The 23,012-nt window shown below is 46.8% G+C and overlaps 14 non-coding genes and 1 pseudogene across 14 annotated transcripts; all 15 read right to left on the minus strand.

Annotated features, from left to right (window-relative positions):
• Positions 1-500: 500 nt before the first annotated feature.
• LOC142282358 (U2 spliceosomal RNA) lies at positions 501-691 on the minus strand. Its single transcript, XR_012744280.1, has one exon. It is a non-coding gene; the product is annotated as a U2 spliceosomal RNA (small nuclear RNA).
• A 1,387-nt stretch (positions 692-2,078) lies between these two features.
• LOC142282370 (U2 spliceosomal RNA) lies at positions 2,079-2,269 on the minus strand. Its single transcript, XR_012744290.1, has one exon. It is a non-coding gene; the product is annotated as a U2 spliceosomal RNA (small nuclear RNA).
• Positions 2,270-3,657: 1,388 nt separating this feature from the next.
• On the minus strand, positions 3,658-3,848 carry LOC142282371 (U2 spliceosomal RNA). Its single transcript, XR_012744291.1, has one exon. It is a non-coding gene; the product is annotated as a U2 spliceosomal RNA (small nuclear RNA).
• A 1,387-nt stretch (positions 3,849-5,235) lies between these two features.
• On the minus strand, positions 5,236-5,426 carry LOC142282372 (U2 spliceosomal RNA). Its single transcript, XR_012744292.1, has one exon. It is a non-coding gene; the product is annotated as a U2 spliceosomal RNA (small nuclear RNA).
• Positions 5,427-6,813: 1,387 nt separating this feature from the next.
• Positions 6,814-7,004, minus strand: LOC142282373 (U2 spliceosomal RNA). The gene has a single exon (XR_012744293.1). It is a non-coding gene; the product is annotated as a U2 spliceosomal RNA (small nuclear RNA).
• Positions 7,005-8,391: 1,387 nt separating this feature from the next.
• On the minus strand, positions 8,392-8,582 carry LOC142282359 (U2 spliceosomal RNA). Its single transcript, XR_012744281.1, has one exon. It is a non-coding gene; the product is annotated as a U2 spliceosomal RNA (small nuclear RNA).
• A 1,387-nt stretch (positions 8,583-9,969) lies between these two features.
• On the minus strand, positions 9,970-10,160 carry LOC142282360 (U2 spliceosomal RNA). Its single transcript, XR_012744282.1, has one exon. It is a non-coding gene; the product is annotated as a U2 spliceosomal RNA (small nuclear RNA).
• Positions 10,161-11,547: 1,387 nt separating this feature from the next.
• LOC142282368 (U2 spliceosomal RNA) lies at positions 11,548-11,742 on the minus strand. Its single transcript, XR_012744289.1, has one exon. It is a non-coding gene; the product is annotated as a U2 spliceosomal RNA (small nuclear RNA).
• Positions 11,743-12,439: 697 nt separating this feature from the next.
• LOC142282369 (U2 spliceosomal RNA) lies at positions 12,440-12,581 on the minus strand (annotated as a pseudogene).
• A 1,387-nt stretch (positions 12,582-13,968) lies between these two features.
• LOC142282362 (U2 spliceosomal RNA) lies at positions 13,969-14,159 on the minus strand. Its single transcript, XR_012744283.1, has one exon. It is a non-coding gene; the product is annotated as a U2 spliceosomal RNA (small nuclear RNA).
• A 1,387-nt stretch (positions 14,160-15,546) lies between these two features.
• LOC142282363 (U2 spliceosomal RNA) lies at positions 15,547-15,737 on the minus strand. Its single transcript, XR_012744284.1, has one exon. It is a non-coding gene; the product is annotated as a U2 spliceosomal RNA (small nuclear RNA).
• A 1,387-nt stretch (positions 15,738-17,124) lies between these two features.
• LOC142282364 (U2 spliceosomal RNA) lies at positions 17,125-17,315 on the minus strand. Its single transcript, XR_012744285.1, has one exon. It is a non-coding gene; the product is annotated as a U2 spliceosomal RNA (small nuclear RNA).
• Positions 17,316-18,702: 1,387 nt separating this feature from the next.
• Positions 18,703-18,893, minus strand: LOC142282365 (U2 spliceosomal RNA). The gene has a single exon (XR_012744286.1). It is a non-coding gene; the product is annotated as a U2 spliceosomal RNA (small nuclear RNA).
• A 1,387-nt stretch (positions 18,894-20,280) lies between these two features.
• On the minus strand, positions 20,281-20,474 carry LOC142282367 (U2 spliceosomal RNA). The gene has a single exon (XR_012744288.1). It is a non-coding gene; the product is annotated as a U2 spliceosomal RNA (small nuclear RNA).
• A 2,189-nt stretch (positions 20,475-22,663) lies between these two features.
• On the minus strand, positions 22,664-22,854 carry LOC142282366 (U2 spliceosomal RNA). The gene has a single exon (XR_012744287.1). It is a non-coding gene; the product is annotated as a U2 spliceosomal RNA (small nuclear RNA).
• Between the last annotated feature and the right edge of the window lie 158 nt (positions 22,855-23,012).

The following is a 23,012-nucleotide window of genomic DNA, read 5'->3' on the forward strand; positions in this document are numbered from 1 at the left end:
TTAGAATGTCCAAGAGCAAGCAAACTATTCCTCCAGGAGAGGGCGCCAACAGACTACTAAAGAGATCATCATTACTCAAAGAAAACCCCAAAAACCAATGCATGATAGGAATAAACAGGTAACTTTCTTTGGAGTGGAAGCGGAGAGATCGCACCAGATGCCAATTCTAGATGTTATCACACCTGTGGTCACTGCAGCAGCAGGTGAATCCACTTTGTCCAAAAGGGATCTATTCCATTCAATTGCAAATGATCTAGATAAGACAGAGAACTGCAGCACGGGGACATAGCCGAGTTGGTCAGGTTGAGTGGTGATGAGTTTGCTATTTGGATGAATAAAGAAAGTCAAAAGTGTGAAAGATAAAAAACAAAAGGAGGAAGTGTGAAAAGTGAATGGGCCAAATTGAGGTGCATATGAAGACGTATGCTTTCTTCCAATTCATTAAATCGGGCTAATATGAATCAGGTGAATTGAGTTCTGCTTTTGGAAACTGGGTTAAGAAGGGGTGCACCGTTCCTGGAGGTACTGCAATACCAGGTCAATGCGTGGAGTGGACAGAGCAAGCTCTTTTTCCATCTCCCTGTTCTAAAAATCCATTTAATATATGGTCCCCAGATAGGGGACGTATCAGATATTAAACTGATAAGAACAGATACTACACTTGATCTTAGCCAAAAGGCCGAGAAGCGATAACCAGAATTGGTTTGGGCCTCGAGTGGCACCCTGGCCTATGCCGGACACATCTTAGGGAGAGAGAGCGAGAGGGAGACAAACCCACGCCTACACAAGACATTTTGTCACCCAAGCCAACCCTTGAAAAGGCTGCTTTGCAGAGCCAAAACAAGAAGAATGGTGCGTTTTGCAGCCGCCGCCCACTGCAATGAATCTGAATAACTCCTCCTTTAGGGCGCAAGCAACTCCCCTCCCCCTTGCAGTCTTTCCAATTCACGATACAAAAAGACGGACAGGACAGGTTGCCTGACTTTCCGTCACTGCCACCCTTTGCCATCCTTACCCGTAGAAAGCCCTTTCATCATCCCCAAACCCTAATCTTTTCCCTTTCCTTCCCAGCCCCCAAACCCTGCCCTCTGTACCTTTCTCACCACCCGCTTCCCTTCTCCTGTCATCCCCCTACCACCCGGGAAAAAAAGAGATTGCCCCCTCCTTCCACTAGCCCACCCTCCCACCCAAAGAACAACTTCTTCTGCGCAGCTTGTTTTCTAGGCAGCAGCGCTATTGTGATGTCATCGGGGGGCATTGTGACAAGCCGCCAGTGTTCCGTCTCTTCATGTTGTGCACAGTTCAAACGGAAAATACATCAACAGGCAGACTACAGAAAAGCTTACTATCAAAGGTTAGAGGGGGGCTTTCTCAGAGGGCTTTTTACAGTTTTTCTATTCCCAATTAGCCGTTTAAGTGTACTTATTGAAAGTAGTAATTCTTTCATAGGCCGCCCTTTCTTAGTATTTGACGTTCCTTATATTGCGGTATGAGGCTTCGCAGTAGGTTGCAAACATTCATCACCCATGACTGTCCCCAATTGAGCTCAGAAGCTCAATGTCTATCATGACCTCTCTTTTAGAATGTCCAAGAGCAAGCAAACTATTCCTCCAGGAGAGGGCGCCAACAGACTACTAAAGAGATCATCATTACTCAAAGAAAACCCCAAAAACCAATGCATGATAGGAATAAACAGGTAACTTTCTTTGGAGTGGAAGCGGAGAGATCGCACCAGATGCCAATTCTAGATGTTATCACACCTGTGGTCACTGCAGCAGCAGGTGAATCCACTTTGTCCAAAAGGGATCTATTCCATTCAATTGCAAATGATCTAGATAAGACAGAGAACTGCAGCACGGGGACATAGCCGAGTTGGTCAGGTTGAGTGGTGATGAGTTTGCTATTTGGATGAATAAAGAAAGTCAAAAGTGTGAAAGATAAAAAACAAAAGGAGGAAGTGTGAAAAGTGAATGGGCCAAATTGAGGTGCATATGAAGACGTATGCTTTCTTCCAATTCATTAAATCGGGCTAATATGAATCAGGTGAATTGAGTTCTGCTTTTGGAAACTGGGTTAAGAAGGGGTGCACCGTTCCTGGAGGTACTGCAATACCAGGTCAATGCGTGGAGTGGACAGAGCAAGCTCTTTTTCCATCTCCCTGTTCTAAAAATCCATTTAATATATGGTCCCCAGATAGGGGACGTATCAGATATTAAACTGATAAGAACAGATACTACACTTGATCTTAGCCAAAAGGCCGAGAAGCGATAACCAGAATTGGTTTGGGCCTCGAGTGGCACCCTGGCCTATGCCGGACACATCTTAGGGAGAGAGAGCGAGAGGGAGACAAACCCACGCCTACACAAGACATTTTGTCACCCAAGCCAACCCTTGAAAAGGCTGCTTTGCAGAGCCAAAACAAGAAGAATGGTGCGTTTTGCAGCCGCCGCCCACTGCAATGAATCTGAATAACTCCTCCTTTAGGGCGCAAGCAACTCCCCTCCCCCTTGCAGTCTTTCCAATTCACGATACAAAAAGACGGACAGGACAGGTTGCCTGACTTTCCGTCACTGCCACCCTTTGCCATCCTTACCCGTAGAAAGCCCTTTCATCATCCCCAAACCCTAATCTTTTCCCTTTCCTTCCCAGCCCCCAAACCCTGCCCTCTGTACCTTTCTCACCACCCGCTTCCCTTCTCCTGTCATCCCCCTACCACCCGGGAAAAAAAGAGATTGCCCCCTCCTTCCACTAGCCCACCCTCCCACCCAAAGAACAACTTCTTCTGCGCAGCTTGTTTTCTAGGCAGCAGCGCTATTGTGATGTCATCGGGGGGCATTGTGACAAGCCGCCAGTGTTCCGTCTCTTCATGTTGTGCACAGTTCAAACGGAAAATACATCAACAGGCAGACTACAGAAAAGCTTACTATCAAAGGTTAGAGGGGGGCTTTCTCAGAGGGCTTTTTACAGTTTTTCTATTCCCAATTAGCCGTTTAAGTGTACTTATTGAAAGTAGTAATTCTTTCATAGGCCGCCCTTTCTTAGTATTTGACGTTCCTTATATTGCGGTATGAGGCTTCGCAGTAGGTTGCAAACATTCATCACCCATGACTGTCCCCAATTGAGCTCAGAAGCTCAATGTCTATCATGACCTCTCTTTTAGAATGTCCAAGAGCAAGCAAACTATTCCATCCAGGAGAGGGCGCCAACAGACTACTAAAGAGATCATCATTACTCAAAGAAAACCCCAAAAACCAATGCATGATAGGAATAAACAGGTAACTTTCTTTGGAGTGGAAGCGGAGAGATCGCACCAGATGCCAATTCTAGATGTTATCACACCTGTGGTCACTGCAGCAGCAGGTGAATCCACTTTGTCCAAAAGGGATCTATTCCATTCAATTGCAAATGATCTAGATAAGACAGAGAACTGCAGCACGGGGACATAGCCGAGTTGGTCAGGTTGAGTGGTGATGAGTTTGCTATTTGGATGAATAAAGAAAGTCAAAAGTGTGAAAGATAAAAAACAAAAGGAGGAAGTGTGAAAAGTGAATGGGCCAAATTGAGGTGCATATGAAGACGTATGCTTTCTTCCAATTCATTAAATCGGGCTAATATGAATCAGGTGAATTGAGTTCTGCTTTTGGAAACTGGGTTAAGAAGGGGTGCACCGTTCCTGGAGGTACTGCAATACCAGGTCAATGCGTGGAGTGGACAGAGCAAGCTCTTTTTCCATCTCCCTGTTCTAAAAATCCATTTAATATATGGTCCCCAGATAGGGGACGTATCAGATATTAAACTGATAAGAACAGATACTACACTTGATCTTAGCCAAAAGGCCGAGAAGCGATAACCAGAATTGGTTTGGGCCTCGAGTGGCACCCTGGCCTATGCCGGACACATCTTAGGGAGAGAGAGCGAGAGGGAGACAAACCCACGCCTACACAAGACATTTTGTCACCCAAGCCAACCCTTGAAAAGGCTGCTTTGCAGAGCCAAAACAAGAAGAATGGTGCGTTTTGCAGCCGCCGCCCACTGCAATGAATCTGAATAACTCCTCCTTTAGGGCGCAAGCAACTCCCCTCCCCCTTGCAGTCTTTCCAATTCACGATACAAAAAGACGGACAGGACAGGTTGCCTGACTTTCCGTCACTGCCACCCTTTGCCATCCTTACCCGTAGAAAGCCCTTTCATCATCCCCAAACCCTAATCTTTTCCCTTTCCTTCCCAGCCCCCAAACCCTGCCCTCTGTACCTTTCTCACCACCCGCTTCCCTTCTCCTGTCATCCCCCTACCACCCGGGAAAAAAAGAGATTGCCCCCTCCTTCCACTAGCCCACCCTCCCACCCAAAGAACAACTTCTTCTGCGCAGCTTGTTTTCTAGGCAGCAGCGCTATTGTGATGTCATCGGGGGGCATTGTGACAAGCCGCCAGTGTTCCGTCTCTTCATGTTGTGCACAGTTCAAACGGAAAATACATCAACAGGCAGACTACAGAAAAGCTTACTATCAAAGGTTAGAGGGGGGCTTTCTCAGAGGGCTTTTTACAGTTTTTCTATTCCCAATTAGCCGTTTAAGTGTACTTATTGAAAGTAGTAATTCTTTCATAGGCCGCCCTTTCTTAGTATTTGACGTTCCTTATATTGCGGTATGAGGCTTCGCAGTAGGTTGCAAACATTCATCACCCATGACTGTCCCCAATTGAGCTCAGAAGCTCAATGTCTATCATGACCTCTCTTTTAGAATGTCCAAGAGCAAGCAAACTATTCCTCCAGGAGAGGGCGCCAACAGACTACTAAAGAGATCATCATTACTCAAAGAAAACCCCAAAAACCAATGCATGATAGGAATAAACAGGTAACTTTCTTTGGAGTGGAAGCGGAGAGATCGCACCAGATGCCAATTCTAGATGTTATCACACCTGTGGTCACTGCAGCAGCAGGTGAATCCACTTTGTCCAAAAGGGATCTATTCCATTCAATTGCAAATGATCTAGATAAGACAGAGAACTGCAGCACGGGGACATAGCCGAGTTGGTCAGGTTGAGTGGTGATGAGTTTGCTATTTGGATGAATAAAGAAAGTCAAAAGTGTGAAAGATAAAAAACAAAAGGAGGAAGTGTGAAAAGTGAATGGGCCAAATTGAGGTGCATATGAAGACGTATGCTTTCTTCCAATTCATTAAATCGGGCTAATATGAATCAGGTGAATTGAGTTCTGCTTTTGGAAACTGGGTTAAGAAGGGGTGCACCGTTCCTGGAGGTACTGCAATACCAGGTCAATGCGTGGAGTGGACAGAGCAAGCTCTTTTTCCATCTCCCTGTTCTAAAAATCCATTTAATATATGGTCCCCAGATAGGGGACGTATCAGATATTAAACTGATAAGAACAGATACTACACTTGATCTTAGCCAAAAGGCCGAGAAGCGATAACCAGAATTGGTTTGGGCCTCGAGTGGCACCCTGGCCTATGCCGGACACATCTTAGGGAGAGAGAGCGAGAGGGAGACAAACCCACGCCTACACAAGACATTTTGTCACCCAAGCCAACCCTTGAAAAGGCTGCTTTGCAGAGCCAAAACAAGAAGAATGGTGCGTTTTGCAGCCGCCGCCCACTGCAATGAATCTGAATAACTCCTCCTTTAGGGCGCAAGCAACTCCCCTCCCCCTTGCAGTCTTTCCAATTCACGATACAAAAAGACGGACAGGACAGGTTGCCTGACTTTCCGTCACTGCCACCCTTTGCCATCCTTACCCGTAGAAAGCCCTTTCATCATCCCCAAACCCTAATCTTTTCCCTTTCCTTCCCAGCCCCCAAACCCTGCCCTCTGTACCTTTCTCACCACCCGCTTCCCTTCTCCTGTCATCCCCCTACCACCCGGGAAAAAAAGAGATTGCCCCCTCCTTCCACTAGCCCACCCTCCCACCCAAAGAACAACTTCTTCTGCGCAGCTTGTTTTCTAGGCAGCAGCGCTATTGTGATGTCATCGGGGGGCATTGTGACAAGCCGCCAGTGTTCCGTCTCTTCATGTTGTGCACAGTTCAAACGGAAAATACATCAACAGGCAGACTACAGAAAAGCTTACTATCAAAGGTTAGAGGGGGGCTTTCTCAGAGGGCTTTTTACAGTTTTTCTATTCCCAATTAGCCGTTTAAGTGTACTTATTGAAAGTAGTAATTCTTTCATAGGCCGCCCTTTCTTAGTATTTGACGTTCCTTATATTGCGGTATGAGGCTTCGCAGTAGGTTGCAAACATTCATCACCCATGACTGTCCCCAATTGAGCTCAGAAGCTCAATGTCTATCATGACCTCTCTTTTAGAATGTCCAAGAGCAAGCAAACTATTCCTCCAGGAGAGGGCGCCAACAGACTACTAAAGAGATCATCATTACTCAAAGAAAACCCCAAAAACCAATGCATGATAGGAATAAACAGGTAACTTTCTTTGGAGTGGAAGCGGAGAGATCGCACCAGATGCCAATTCTAGATGTTATCACACCTGTGGTCACTGCAGCAGCAGGTGAATCCACTTTGTCCAAAAGGGATCTATTCCATTCAATTGCAAATGATCTAGATAAGACAGAGAACTGCAGCACGGGGACATAGCCGAGTTGGTCAGGTTGAGTGGTGATGAGTTTGCTATTTGGATGAATAAAGAAAGTCAAAAGTGTGAAAGATAAAAAACAAAAGGAGGAAGTGTGAAAAGTGAATGGGCCAAATTGAGGTGCATATGAAGACGTATGCTTTCTTCCAATTCATTAAATCGGGCTAATATGAATCAGGTGAATTGAGTTCTGCTTTTGGAAACTGGGTTAAGAAGGGGTGCACCGTTCCTGGAGGTACTGCAATACCAGGTCAATGCGTGGAGTGGACAGAGCAAGCTCTTTTTCCATCTCCCTGTTCTAAAAATCCATTTAATATATGGTCCCCAGATAGGGGACGTATCAGATATTAAACTGATAAGAACAGATACTACACTTGATCTTAGCCAAAAGGCCGAGAAGCGATAACCAGAATTGGTTTGGGCCTCGAGTGGCACCCTGGCCTATGCCGGACACATCTTAGGGAGAGAGAGCGAGAGGGAGACAAACCCACGCCTACACAAGACATTTTGTCACCCAAGCCAACCCTTGAAAAGGCTGCTTTGCAGAGCCAAAACAAGAAGAATGGTGCGTTTTGCAGCCGCCGCCCACTGCAATGAATCTGAATAACTCCTCCTTTAGGGCGCAAGCAACTCCCCTCCCCCTTGCAGTCTTTCCAATTCACGATACAAAAAGACGGACAGGACAGGTTGCCTGACTTTCCGTCACTGCCACCCTTTGCCATCCTTACCCGTAGAAAGCCCTTTCATCATCCCCAAACCCTAATCTTTTCCCTTTCCTTCCCAGCCCCCAAACCCTGCCCTCTGTACCTTTCTCACCACCCGCTTCCCTTCTCCTGTCATCCCCCTACCACCCGGGAAAAAAAGAGATTGCCCCCTCCTTCCACTAGCCCACCCTCCCACCCAAAGAACAACTTCTTCTGCGCAGCTTGTTTTCTAGGCAGCAGCGCTATTGTGATGTCATCGGGGGGCATTGTGACAAGCCGCCAGTGTTCCGTCTCTTCATGTTGTGCACAGTTCAAACGGAAAATACATCAACAGGCAGACTACAGAAAAGCTTACTATCAAAGGTTAGAGGGGGGCTTTCTCAGAGGGCTTTTTACAGTTTTTCTATTCCCAATTAGCCGTTTAAGTGTACTTATTGAAAGTAGTAATTCTTTCATAGGCCGCCCTTTCTTAGTATTTGACGTTCCTTATATTGCGGTATGAGGCTTCGCAGTAGGTTGCAAACATTCATCACCCATGACTGTCCCCAATTGAGCTCAGAAGCTCAATGTCTATCATGACCTCTCTTTTAGAATGTCCAAGAGCAAGCAAACTATTCCTCCAGGAGAGGGCGCCAACAGACTACTAAAGAGATCATCATTACTCAAAGAAAACCCCAAAAACCAATGCATGATAGGAATAAACAGGTAACTTTCTTTGGAGTGGAAGCGGAGAGATCGCACCAGATGCCAATTCTAGATGTTATCACACCTGTGGTCACTGCAGCAGCAGGTGAATCCACTTTGTCCAAAAGGGATCTATTCCATTCAATTGCAAATGATCTAGATAAGACAGAGAACTGCAGCACGGGGACATAGCCGAGTTGGTCAGGTTGAGTGGTGATGAGTTTGCTATTTGGATGAATAAAGAAAGTCAAAAGTGTGAAAGATAAAAAACAAAAGGAGGAAGTGTGAAAAGTGAATGGGCCAAATTGAGGTGCATATGAAGACGTATGCTTTCTTCCAATTCATTAAATCGGGCTAATATGAATCAGGTGAATTGAGTTCTGCTTTTGGAAACTGGGTTAAGAAGGGGTGCACCGTTCCTGGAGGTACTGCAATACCAGGTCAATGCGTGGAGTGGACAGAGCAAGCTCTTTTTCCATCTCCCTGTTCTAAAAATCCATTTAATATATGGTCCCCAGATAGGGGACGTATCAGATATTAAACTGATAAGAACAGATACTACACTTGATCTTAGCCAAAAGGCCGAGAAGCGATAACCAGAATTGGTTTGGGCCTCGAGTGGCACCCTGGCCTATGCCGGACACATCTTAGGGAGAGAGAGCGAGAGGGAGACAAACCCACGCCTACACAAGACATTTTGTCACCCAAGCCAACCCTTGAAAAGGCTGCTTTGCAGAGCCAAAACAAGAAGAATGGTGCGTTTTGCAGCCGCCGCCCACTGCAATGAATCTGAATAACTCCTCCTTTAGGGCGCAAGCAACTCCCCTCCCCCTTGCAGTCTTTCCAATTCACGATACAAAAAGACGGACAGGACAGGTTGCCTGACTTTCCGTCACTGCCACCCTTTGCCATCCTTACCCGTAGAAAGCCCTTTCATCATCCCCAAACCCTAATCTTTTCCCTTTCCTTCCCAGCCCCCAAACCCTGCCCTCTGTACCTTTCTCACCACCCGCTTCCCTTCTCCTGTCATCCCCCTACCACCCGGGAAAAAAAGAGATTGCCCCCTCCTTCCACTAGCCCACCCTCCCACCCAAAGAACAACTTCTTCTGCGCAGCTTGTTTTCTAGGCAGCAGCGCTATTGTGATGTCATCGGGGGGCATTGTGACAAGCCGCCAGTGTTCCGTCTCTTCATGTTGTGCACAGTTCAAACGGAAAATACATCAACAGGCAGACTACAGAAAAGCTTACTATCAAAGGTTAGAGGGGGGCTTTCTCAGAGGGCTTTTTACAGTTTTTCTATTCCCAATTAGCCGTTTAAGTGTACTTATTGAAAGTAGTAATTCTTTCATAGGCCGCCCTTTCTTAGTATTTGACGTTCCTTATATTGCGGTATGAGGCTTCGCAGTAGGTTGCAAACATTCATCACCCATGACTGTCCCCAATTGAGCTCAGAAGCTCAATGTCTATCATGACCTCTCTTTTAGAATGTCCAAGAGCAAGCAAACTATTCCTCCAGGAGAGGGCGCCAACAGACTACTAAAGAGATCATCATTACTCAAAGAAAACCCCAAAAACCAATGCATGATAGGAATAAACAGGTAACTTTCTTTGGAGTGGAAGCGGAGAGATCGCACCAGATGCCAATTCTAGATGTTATCACACCTGTGGTCACTGCAGCAGCAGGTGAATCCACTTTGTCCAAAAGGGATCTATTCCATTCAATTGCAAATGATCTAGATAAGACAGAGAACTGCAGCACGGGGACATAGCCGAGTTGGTCAGGTTGAGTGGTGATGAGTTTGCTATTTGGATGAATAAAGAAAGTCAAAAGTGTGAAAGATAAAAAACAAAAGGAGGAAGTGTGAAAAGTGAATGGGCCAAATTGAGGTGCATATGAAGACGTATGCTTTCTTCCAATTCATTAAATCGGGCTAATATGAATCAGGTGAATTGAGTTCTGCTTTTGGAAACTGGGTTAAGAAGGGGTGCACCGTTCCTGGAGGTACTGCAATACCAGGTCAATGCGTGGAGTGGACAGAGCAAGCTCTTTTTCCATCTCCCTGTTCTAAAAATCCATTTAATATATGGTCCCCAGATAGGGGACGTATCAGATATTAAACTGATAAGAACAGATACTACACTTGATCTTAGCCAAAAGGCCGAGAAGCGATAACCAGAATTGGTTTGGGTCTCGAGTGGCACCCTGGCCTATGCCGGACACATCTTAGGGAGAGAGAGCGAGAGGGAGACAAACCCACGCCTACACAAGACATTTTGTCACCCAAGCCAACCCTTGAAAAGGCTGCTTTGCAGAGCCAAAACAAGAAGAATGGTGCGTTTTGCAGCCGCCGCCCACTGCAATGAATCTGAATAACTCCTCCTTTAGGGCGCAAGCAACTCCCCTCCCCCTTGCAGTCTTTCCAATTCACGATACAAAAAGACGGACAGGACAGGTTGCCTGACTTTCCGTCACTGCCACCCTTTGCCATCCTTACCCGTAGAAAGCCCTTTCATCATCCCCAAACCCTAATCTTTTCCCTTTCCTTCCCAGCCCCCAAACCCTGCCCTCTGTACCTTTCTCACCACCCGCTTCCCTTCTCCTGTCATCCCCCTACCACCCGGGAAAAAAAGAGATTGCCCCCTCCTTCCACTAGCCCACCCTCCCACCCAAAGAACAACTTCTTCTGCGCAGCTTGTTTTCTAGGCAGCAGCGCTATTGTGATGTCATCGGGGGGCATTGTGACAAGCCGCCAGTGTTCCGTCTCTTCATGTTGTGCACAGTTCAAACGGAAAATACATCAACAGGCAGACTACAGAAAAGCTTACTATCAAAGGTTAGAGGGGGGCTTTCTCAGAGGGCTTTTTACAGTTTTTCTATTCCCAATTAGCCGTTTAAGTGTACTTATTGAAAGTAGTAATTCTTTCATAGGCCGCCCTTTCTTAGTATTTGACGTTCCTTATATTGCGGTATGAGGCTTCGCAGTAGGTTGCAAACATTCATCACCCATGACTGTCCCCAATTGAGCTCAGAAGCTCAATGTCTATCATGACCTCTCTTTTAGAATGTCCAAGAGCAAGCAAACTATTCCTCCAGGAGAGGGCGCCAACAGACTACTAAAGAGATCATCATTACTCAAAGAAAACCCCAAAAACCAATGCATGATAGGAATAAACAGGTAACTTTCTTTGGAGTGGAAGCGGAGAGATCGCACCAGATGCCAATTCTAGATGTTATCACACCTGTGGTCACTGCAGCAGCAGGTGAATCCACTTTGTCCAAAAGGGATCTATTCCATTCAATTGCAAATGATCTAGATAAGACAGAGAACTGCAGCACGGGGACATAGCCGAGTTGGTCAGGTTGAGTGGTGATGAGTTTGCTATTTGGATGAATAAAGAAAGTCAAAAGTGTGAAAGATAAAAAACAAAAGGAGGAAGTGTGAAAAGTGAATGGGCCAAATTGAGGTGCATATGAAGACGTATGCTTTCTTCCAATTCATTAAATCGGGCTAATATGAATCAGGTGAATTGAGTTCTGCTTTTGGAAACTGGGTTAAGAAGGGGTGCACCGTTCCTGGAGGTACTGCAATACCAGGTCAATGCGTGGAGTGGACAGAGCAAGCTCTTTTTCCATCTCCCTGTTCTAAAAATCCATTTAATATATGGTCCCCAGATAGGGGACGTATCAGATATTAAACTGATAAGAACAGATTTTGATTTAATGAAGCTTTCCAAAGCACCGCAAAAATGCATGACCGAAGTCACACCAAAAACAGTGCAAAGGCTAGGATTCGTGTGGACCCCTCCGTGAGAAGAGGATCCCCAAAAATCAACCCCGTCCCTCCGAGCCAGAAGGCCACAGCGAGGGTCAGGGATCTTCGGTGCTCCCCCATGCCGAAGCCTGGTTGAGCCTTGTTGTTGCTCCCAGCGTCCACCGAGGCATCTTACCCAAGTGGAGTAGGGAGCTACTAGTCGTTGGTTTCGCAGCCGAGACTGCCCGGACCGTCAACCGGTGTTGGTTTCTCAGCCCAAGGCTGACCGGACCTCCAACCGGGTGTTGGTTTCTCAGCCCAAGGCTGACCGGACCTCCAACCGGGTGTTGGTTTCTCAGCCCAAGGCTAACCGGACCTCCAACCGGGTGTTGGTTTCTCAGCCAAAGCTGACCCGGACCTCCAACCGGGTGTTGGTTTCTCAGCCCAAAGCTGACCGGACTTCCGACCGGGATTATAAAAATTTCCCTTCTTAGCCAGAAGGCCAGGATAGGGCAATATGCTTGGAAAGTATGAATAGGCAAGGCGCGGCGTGCGACAGAGTCTGAGGCTTACCAGGGTCCCAACCTAGCAAGTTCAGACTCCCTCCAGGGTGTCCATTCCTGGGGCACATTGCACCATAACCCCCACACTTACTCAGTCTAATAGCTTCAATCCTGGTAGGGCCATGGTTTCCTCTAGATGGATATACTATCCTCCCAAAGTACTAACAAGTGCAACCTTCCAGTGTGCATTGCATCATTGTACTAAGGTGGCCGGAGCCTTAAACCACCTTTTCGAACGATACTACACTTGATCTTAGCCAAAAGGCCGAGAAGCGATAACCAGAATTGGTTTGGGCCTCGAGTGGCACCCTGGCCTATGCCGGACACATCTTAGGGAGAGAGAGCGAGAGGGAGACAAACCCACGCCTACACAAGACATTTTGTCACCCAAGCCAACCCTTGAAAAGGCTGCTTTGCAGAGCCAAAACAAGAAGAATGGTGCGTTTTGCAGCCGCCGCCCACTGCAATGAATCTGAATAACTCCTCCTTTAGGGCGCAAGCAACTCCCCTCCCCCTTGCAGTCTTTCCAATTCACGATACAAAAAGACGGACAGGACAGGTTGCCTGACTTTCCGTCACTGCCACCCTTTGCCATCCTTACCCGTAGAAAGCCCTTTCATCATCCCCAAACCCTAATCTTTTCCCTTTCCTTCCCAGCCCCCAAACCCTGCCCTCTGTACCTTTCTCACCACCCGCTTCCCTTCTCCTGTCATCCCCCTACCACCCGGGAAAAAAAGAGATTGCCCCCTCCTTCCACTAGCCCACCCTCCCACCCAAAGAACAACTTCTTCTGCGCAGCTTGTTTTCTAGGCAGCAGCGCTATTGTGATGTCATCGGGGGGCATTGTGACAAGCCGCCAGTGTTCCGTCTCTTCATGTTGTGCACAGTTCAAACGGAAAATACATCAACAGGCAGACTACAGAAAAGCTTACTATCAAAGGTTAGAGGGGGGCTTTCTCAGAGGGCTTTTTACAGTTTTTCTATTCCCAATTAGCCGTTTAAGTGTACTTATTGAAAGTAGTAATTCTTTCATAGGCCGCCCTTTCTTAGTATTTGACGTTCCTTATATTGCGGTATGAGGCTTCGCAGTAGGTTGCAAACATTCATCACCCATGACTGTCCCCAATTGAGCTCAGAAGCTCAATGTCTATCATGACCTCTCTTTTAGAATGTCCAAGAGCAAGCAAACTATTCCTCCAGGAGAGGGCGCCAACAGACTACTAAAGAGATCATCATTACTCAAAGAAAACCCCAAAAACCAATGCATGATAGGAATAAACAGGTAACTTTCTTTGGAGTGGAAGCGGAGAGATCGCACCAGATGCCAATTCTAGATGTTATCACACCTGTGGTCACTGCAGCAGCAGGTGAATCCACTTTGTCCAAAAGGGATCTATTCCATTCAATTGCAAATGATCTAGATAAGACAGAGAACTGCAGCACGGGGACATAGCCGAGTTGGTCAGGTTGAGTGGTGATGAGTTTGCTATTTGGATGAATAAAGAAAGTCAAAAGTGTGAAAGATAAAAAACAAAAGGAGGAAGTGTGAAAAGTGAATGGGCCAAATTGAGGTGCATATGAAGACGTATGCTTTCTTCCAATTCATTAAATCGGGCTAATATGAATCAGGTGAATTGAGTTCTGCTTTTGGAAACTGGGTTAAGAAGGGGTGCACCGTTCCTGGAGGTACTGCAATACCAGGTCAATGCGTGGAGTGGACAGAGCAAGCTCTTTTTCCATCTCCCTGTTCTAAAAATCCATTTAATATATGGTCCCCAGATAGGGGACGTATCAGATATTAAACTGATAAGAACAGATACTACACTTGATCTTAGCCAAAAGGCCGAGAAGCGATAACCAGAATTGGTTTGGGCCTCGAGTGGCACCCTGGCCTATGCCGGACACATCTTAGGGAGAGAGAGCGAGAGGGAGACAAACCCACGCCTACACAAGACATTTTGTCACCCAAGCCAACCCTTGAAAAGGCTGCTTTGCAGAGCCAAAACAAGAAGAATGGTGCGTTTTGCAGCCGCCGCCCACTGCAATGAATCTGAATAACTCCTCCTGTAGGGCGCAAGCAACTCCCCTCCCCCTTGCAGTCTTTCCAATTCACGATACAAAAAGACGGACAGGACAGGTTGCCTGACTTTCCGTCACTGCCACCCTTTGCCATCCTTACCCGTAGAAAGCCCTTTCATCATCCCCAAACCCTAATCTTTTCCCTTTCCTTCCCAGCCCCCAAACCCTGCCCTCTGTACCTTTCTCACCACCCGCTTCCCTTCTCCTGTCATCCCCCTACCACCCGGGAAAAAAAGAGATTGCCCCCTCCTTCCACTAGCCCACCCTCCCACCCAAAGAACAACTTCTTCTGCGCAGCTTGTTTTCTAGGCAGCAGCGCTATTGTGATGTCATCGGGGGGCATTGTGACAAGCCGCCAGTGTTCCGTCTCTTCATGTTGTGCACAGTTCAAACGGAAAATACATCAACAGGCAGACTACAGAAAAGCTTACTATCAAAGGTTAGAGGGGGGCTTTCTCAGAGGGCTTTTTACAGTTTTTCTATTCCCAATTAGCCGTTTAAGTGTACTTATTGAAAGTAGTAATTCTTTCATAGGCCGCCCTTTCTTAGTATTTGACGTTCCTTATATTGCGGTATGAGGCTTCGCAGTAGGTTGCAAACATTCATCACCCATGACTGTCCCCAATTGAGCTCAGAAGCTCAATGTCTATCATGACCTCTCTTTTAGAATGTCCAAGAGCAAGCAAACTATTCCTCCAGGAGAGGGCGCCAACAGACTACTAAAGAGATCATCATTACTCAAAGAAAACCCCAAAAACCAATGCATGATAGGAATAAACAGGTAACTTTCTTTGGAGTGGAAGCGGAGAGATCGCACCAGATGCCAATTCTAGATGTTATCACACCTGTGGTCACTGCAGCAGCAGGTGAATCCACTTTGTCCAAAAGGGATCTATTCCATTCAATTGCAAATGATCTAGATAAGACAGAGAACTGCAGCACGGGGACATAGCCGAGTTGGTCAGGTTGAGTGGTGATGAGTTTGCTATTTGGATGAATAAAGAAAGTCAAAAGTGTGAAAGATAAAAAACAAAAGGAGGAAGTGTGAAAAGTGAATGGGCCAAATTGAGGTGCATATGAAGACGTATGCTTTCTTCCAATTCATTAAATCGGGCTAATATGAATCAGGTGAATTGAGTTCTGCTTTTGGAAACTGGGTTAAGAAGGGGTGCACCGTTCCTGGAGGTACTGCAATACCAGGTCAATGCGTGGAGTGGACAGAGCAAGCTCTTTTTCCATCTCCCTGTTCTAAAAATCCATTTAATATATGGTCCCCAGATAGGGGACGTATCAGATATTAAACTGATAAGAACAGATACTACACTTGATCTTAGCCAAAAGGCCGAGAAGCGATAACCAGAATTGGTTTGGGCCTCGAGTGGCACCCTGGCCTATGCCGGACACATCTTAGGGAGAGAGAGCGAGAGGGAGACAAACCCACGCCTACACAAGACATTTTGTCACCCAAGCCAACCCTTGAAAAGGCTGCTTTGCAGAGCCAAAACAAGAAGAATGGTGCGTTTTGCAGCCGCCGCCCACTGCAATGAATCTGAATAACTCCTCCTTTAGGGCGCAAGCAACTCCCCTCCCCCTTGCAGTCTTTCCAATTCACGATACAAAAAGACGGACAGGACAGGTTGCCTGACTTTCCGTCACTGCCACCCTTTGCCATCCTTACCCGTAGAAAGCCCTTTCATCATCCCCAAACCCTAATCTTTTCCCTTTCCTTCCCAGCCCCCAAACCCTGCCCTCTGTACCTTTCTCACCACCCGCTTCCCTTCTCCTGTCATCCCCCTACCACCCGGGAAAAAAAGAGATTGCCCCCTCCTTCCACTAGCCCACCCTCCCACCCAAAGAACAACTTCTTCTGCGCAGCTTGTTTTCTAGGCAGCAGCGCTATTGTGATGTCATCGGGGGGCATTGTGACAAGCCGCCAGTGTTCCGTCTCTTCATGTTGTGCACAGTTCAAACGGAAAATACATCAACAGGCAGACTACAGAAAAGCTTACTATCAAAGGTTAGAGGGGGGCTTTCTCAGAGGGCTTTTTACAGTTTTTCTATTCCCAATTAGCCGTTTAAGTGTACTTATTGAAAGTAGTAATTCTTTCATAGGCCGCCCTTTCTTAGTATTTGACGTTCCTTATATTGCGGTATGAGGCTTCGCAGTAGGTTGCAAACATTCATCACCCATGACTGTCCCCAATTGAGCTCAGAAGCTCAATGTCTATCATGACCTCTCTTTTAGAATGTCCAAGAGCAAGCAAACTATTCCTCCAGGAGAGGGCGCCAACAGACTACTAAAGAGATCATCATTACTCAAAGAAAACCCCAAAAACCAATGCATGATAGGAATAAACAGGTAACTTTCTTTGGAGTGGAAGCGGAGAGATCGCACCAGATGCCAATTCTAGATGTTATCACACCTGTGGTCACTGCAGCAGCAGGTGAATCCACTTTGTCCAAAAGGGATCTATTCCATTCAATTGCAAATGATCTAGATAAGACAGAGAACTGCAGCACGGGGACATAGCCGAGTTGGTCAGGTTGAGTGGTGATGAGTTTGCTATTTGGATGAATAAAGAAAGTCAAAAGTGTGAAAGATAAAAAACAAAAGGAGGAAGTGTGAAAAGTGAATGGGCCAAATTGAGGTGCATATGAAGACGTATGCTTTCTTCCAATTCATTAAATCGGGCTAATATGAATCAGGTGAATTGAGTTCTGCTTTTGGAAACTGGGTTAAGAAGGGGTGCACCGTTCCTGGAGGTACTGCAATACCAGGTCAATGCGTGGAGTGGACAGAGCAAGCTCTTTTTCCATCTCCCTGTTCTAAAAATCCATTTAATATATGGTCCCCAGATAGGGGACGTATCAGATATTAAACTGATAAGAACAGATACTACACTTGATCTTAGCCAAAAGGCCGAGAAGCGATAACCAGAATTGGTTTGGGCCTCGAGTGGCACCCTGGCCTATGCCGGACACATCTTAGGGAGAGAGAGCGAGAGGGAGACAAACCCACGCCTACACAAGACATTTTGTCACCCAAGCCAACCCTTGAAAAGGCTGCTTTGCAGAGCCAAAACAAGAAGAATGGTGCGTTTTGCAGCCGCCGCCCACTGCAATGAATCTGAATAACTCCTCCTTTAGGGCGCAAGCAACTCCCCTCCCCCTTGCAGTCTTTCCAATTCACGATACAAAAAGACGGACAGGACAGGTTGCCTGACTTTCCGTCACTGCCACCCTTTGCCATCCTTACCCGTAGAAAGCCCTTTCATCATCCCCAAACCCTAATCTTTTCCCTTTCCTTCCCAGCCCCCAAACCCTGCCCTCTGTACCTTTCTCACCACCCGCTTCCCTTCTCCTGTCATCCCCCTACCACCCGGGAAAAAAAGAGATTGCCCCCTCCTTCCACTAGCCCACCCTCCCACCCAAAGAACAACTTCTTCTGCGCAGCTTGTTTTCTAGGCAGCAGCGCTATTGTGATGTCATCGGGGGGCATTGTGACAAGCCGCCAGTGTTCCGTCTCTTCATGTTGTGCACAGTTCAAACGGAAAATACATCAACAGGCAGACTACAGAAAAGCTTACTATCAAAGGTTAGAGGGGGGCTTTCTCAGAGGGCTTTTTACAGTTTTTCTATTCCCAATTAGCCGTTTAAGTGTACTTATTGAAAGTAGTAATTCTTTCATAGGCCGCCCTTTCTTAGTATTTGACGTTCCTTATATTGCGGTATGAGGCTTCGCAGTAGGTTGCAAACATTCATCACCCATGACTGTCCCCAATTGAGCTCAGAAGCTCAATGTCTATCATGACCTCTCTTTTAGAATGTCCAAGAGCAAGCAAACTATTCCTCCAGGAGAGGGCGCCAACAGACTACTAAAGAGATCATCATTACTCAAAGAAAACCCCAAAAACCAATGCATGATAGGAATAAACAGGTAACTTTCTTTGGAGTGGAAGCGGAGAGATCGCACCAGATGCCAATTCTAGATGTTATCACACCTGTGGTCACTGCAGCAGCAGGTGAATCCACTTTGTCCAAAAGGGATCTATTCCATTCAATTGCAAATGATCTAGATAAGACAGAGAACTGCAGCACGGGGACATAGCCGAGTTGGTCAGGTTGAGTGGTGATGAGTTTGCTATTTGGATGAATAAAGAAAGTCAAAAGTGTGAAAGATAAAAAACAAAAGGAGGAAGTGTGAAAAGTGAATGGGCCAAATTGAGGTGCATATGAAGACGTATGCTTTCTTCCAATTCATTAAATCGGGCTAATATGAATCAGGTGAATTGAGTTCTGCTTTTGGAAACTGGGTTAAGAAGGGGTGCACCGTTCCTGGAGGTACTGCAATACCAGGTCAATGCGTGGAGTGGACAGAGCAAGCTCTTTTTCCATCTCCCTGTTCTAAAAATCCATTTAATATATGGTCCCCAGATAGGGGACGTATCAGATATTAAACTGATAAGAACAGATACTACACTTGATCTTAGCCAAAAGGCCGAGAAGCGATAACCAGAATTGGTTTGGGCCTCGAGTGGCACCCTGGCCTATGCCGGACACATCTTAGGGAGAGAGAGCGAGAGGGAGACAAACCCACGCCTACACAAGACATTTTGTCACCCAAGCCAACCCTTGAAAAGGCTGCTTTGCAGAGCCAAAACAAGAAGAATGGTGCGTTTTGCAGCCGCCGCCCACTGCAATGAATCTGAATAACTCCTCCTTTAGGGCGCAAGCAACTCCCCTCCCCCTTGCAGTCTTTCCAATTCACGATACAAAAAGACGGACAGGACAGGTTGCCTGACTTTCCGTCACTGCCACCCTTTGCCATCCTTACCCGTAGAAAGCCCTTTCATCATCCCCAAACCCTAATCTTTTCCCTTTCCTTCCCAGCCCCCAAACCCTGCCCTCTGTACCTTTCTCACCACCCGCTTCCCTTCTCCTGTCATCCCCCTACCACCCGGGAAAAAAAGAGATTGCCCCCTCCTTCCACTAGCCCACCCTCCCACCCAAAGAACAACTTCTTCTGCGCAGCTTGTTTTCTAGGCAGCAGCGCTATTGTGATGTCATCGGGGGGCATTGTGACAAGCCGCCAGTGTTCCGTCTCTTCATGTTGTGCACAGTTCAAACGGAAAATACATCAACAGGCAGACTACAGAAAAGCTTACTATCAAAGGTTAGAGGGGGGCTTTCTCAGAGGGCTTTTTACAGTTTTTCTATTCCCAATTAGCCGTTTAAGTGTACTTATTGAAAGTAGTAATTCTTTCATAGGCCGCCCTTTCTTAGTATTTGACGTTCCTTATATTGCGGTATGAGGCTTCGCAGTAGGTTGCAAACATTCATCACCCATGACTGTCCCCAATTGAGCTCAGAAGCTCAATGTCTATCATGACCTCTCTTTTAGAATGTCCAAGAGCAAGCAAACTATTCCTCCAGGAGAGGGCGCCAACAGACTACTAAAGAGATCATCATTACTCAAAGAAAACCCCAAAAACCAATGCATGATAGGAATAAACAGGTAACTTTCTTTGGAGTGGAAGCGGAGAGATCGCACCAGATGCCAATTCTAGATGTTATCACACCTGTGGTCACTGCAGCAGCAGGTGAATCCACTTTGTCCAAAAGGGATCTATTCCATTCAATTGCAAATGATCTAGATAAGACAGAGAACTGCAGCACGGGGACATAGCCGAGTTGGTCAGGTTGAGTGGTGATGAGTTTGCTATTTGGATGAATAAAGAAAGTCAAAAGTGTGAAAGATAAAAAACAAAAGGAGGAAGTGTGAAAAGTGAATGGGCCAAATTGAGGTGCATATGAAGACGTATGCTTTCTTCCAATTCATTAAATCGGGCTAATATGAATCAGGTGAATTGAGTTCTGCTTTTGGAAACTGGGTTAAGAAGGGGTGCACCGTTCCTGGAGGTACTGCAATACCAGGTCAATGCGTGGAGTGGACAGAGCAAGCTCTTTTTCCATCTCCCTGTTCTAAAAATCCATTTAATATATGGTCCCCAGATAGGGGACGTATCAGATATTAAACTGATAAGAACAGATTTTTTGATTTAATGAAGCTTTCCAAAGCACCACAAAAAATGCATGACCGAAGTCACACCAAAAACAGTGCAAAGGCTAGGATTCGTGTGGACCCCACCGTGAGGAGAGGGTCCCCAAAAATCAACCCCGTCCCTCCGAGCCAGAAGGCCACAGCAAGGGTCAGGGATCTTCGGTGCTCCCCCAAGCCGAAGCCTGGTTGAGCCTTGTCGTTGCTCCCAGCGTCCACCCAGGCATCTTACCCAAGTGGAGTAGAGAGCTACTAGTTGTTGGTTTCGCAGTCGAAACTGCCCGGACCGTCAACCGGTGTTGGTTTCTCAGCCCAAGGCTAACCGGACCTCCAACCGGGTGTTGGTTTCTCAGCCGAAGCTGACCCAGACCTCCAACCGGGTGTTGGTTTCTCAGCCGAAGCTGACCCAGACCTCCAACCGGGTGTTAGTTTCTCAGCCCAAAGCTGACCAGACCTCCGACCGGGATTATAAAAATTTCCCTTCCTAGCCAGAAGGCCGGGATAGGATAATATGCTCAAAAAGTATGAAAAGGCAAGGTACGGTGTGCTACAGAGCCCAAGGCTTGCCGGGGTCCCAAGCCAGCAAGCTCAGACTCACTCCAGGGTCGTCAGTCCTGGGGCACGTTGTACCATAGCCCCCCACCCTTACTCAGTCTAATAGCCTCGATCCTGGTAGGGCCATGTTTTCCTCTAGATGAATATACTATCCACCCAGAGTACTAGCAAGCGCAACCTTCCAGTGTGCATTGTATCATTGTACTAAGGTGGCCTGGAGCTTAAACCACCTCTTCGAACAACACTACACTTGATCTTAGCCAAAAGGCCGAGAAGCGATAACCAGAATTGGTTTGGGCCTCGAGTGGCACCCTGGCCTATGCCGGACACATCTTAGGGAGAGAGAGCGAGAGGGAGACAAACCCACGCCTACACAAGACATTTTGTCACCCAAGCCAACCCTTGAAAAGGCTGCTTTGCAGAGCCAAAACAAGAAGAATGGTGCGTTTTGCAGCCGCCGCCCACTGCAATGAATCTGAATAACTCCTCCTTTAGGGCGCAAGCAACTCCCCTCCCCCTTGCAGTCTTTCCAATTCACGATACAAAAAGACGGACAGGACAGGTTGCCTGACTTTCCGTCACTGCCACCCTTTGCCATCCTTACCCGTAGAAAGCCCTTTCATCATCCCCAAACCCTAATCTTTTCCCTTTCCTTCCCAGCCCCCAAACCCTGCCCTCTGTACCTTTCTCACCACCCGCTTCCCTTCTCCTGTCATCCCCCTACCACCCGGGAAAAAAAGAGATTGCCCCCTCCTTCCACTAGCCCACCCTCCCACCCAAAGAACAACTTCTTCTGCGCAGCTTGTTTTCTAGGCAGCAGCGCTATTGTGATGTCATCGGGGGGCATTGTGACAAGCCGCCAGTGTTCCGTCTCTTCATGTTGTGCACAGTTCAAACGGAAAATACATCAACAGGCAGACTACAGAAAAGCTTACTATCAAAGGTTAGAGGGGGGCTTTCTCAGAGGGCTTTTTACAGTTTTTCTATTCCCAATTAGCCGTTTAAGTGTACTTATTGAAAGTAGTAATTCTTTCATAGGCCGCCCTTTCTTAGTATTTGACGTTCCTTATATTGCGGTATGAGGCTTCGCAGTAGGTTGCAAACATTCATCACCCATGACTGTCCCCAATTGAGCTCAGAAGCTCAATGTCTATCATGACCTCTCTTTTAGAATGTCCAAGAGCAAGCAAACTATTCCTCCAGGAGAGGGCGCCAACAGACTACTAAAGAGATCATCATTACTCAAAGAAAACCCCAAAAACCAATGCATGATAGGAATAAACAGGTAACTTTCTTTGGAGTGGAAGCGGAGAGATCGCACCAGATGCCAATTCTAGATGTTATCACACCTGTGGTCACTGCAGCAGCAGGTGAATCCACTTTGTCCAAAAGGGATCTATTCCATTCAATTGCAAATGATCTAGATAAGACAGAGAACTGCAGCACGGGGACATAGCCGAGTTGGTCAGGTTGAGTGGTGATGAGTTTGCTATTTGGATGAATAAAGAAAGTCAAAAGTGTGAAAGATAAAAAACAAAAGGAGGAAGTGTGAAAAGTGAATGGGCCAAATTGAGGTGCATATGAAGACGTATGCTTTCTTCCAATTCATTAAATCGGGCTAATATGAATCAGGTGAATTGAGTTCTGCTTTTGGAAACTGGGTTAAGAAGGGGTGCACCGTTCCTGGAGGTACTGCAATACCAGGTCAATGCGTGGAGTGGACAGAGCAAGCTCTTTTTCCATCTCCCTGTTCTAAAAATCCATTTAATATATGGTCCCCAGATAGGGGACGTATCAGATATTAAACTGATAAGAACAGATACTACACTTGATCTTAGCCAAAAGGCCGAGAAGCGATAACCAGAATTGGTTTGGGCCTCGAGTGGCACCCTGGCCTATGCCGGACACATCTTAGGGAGAGAGAGCGAGAGGGAGACAAACCCACGCCTACACAAGACATTTTGTCACCCAAGCCAACCCTTGAAAAGGCTGCTTTGCAGAGCCAAAACAAGAAGA

Source organism: Anomaloglossus baeobatrachus, unplaced genomic scaffold, assembly GCF_048569485.1.
Source record: "Anomaloglossus baeobatrachus isolate aAnoBae1 unplaced genomic scaffold, aAnoBae1.hap1 Scaffold_5077, whole genome shotgun sequence".
Classification (NCBI taxonomy): domain Eukaryota; kingdom Metazoa; phylum Chordata; class Amphibia; order Anura; family Aromobatidae; genus Anomaloglossus; species Anomaloglossus baeobatrachus.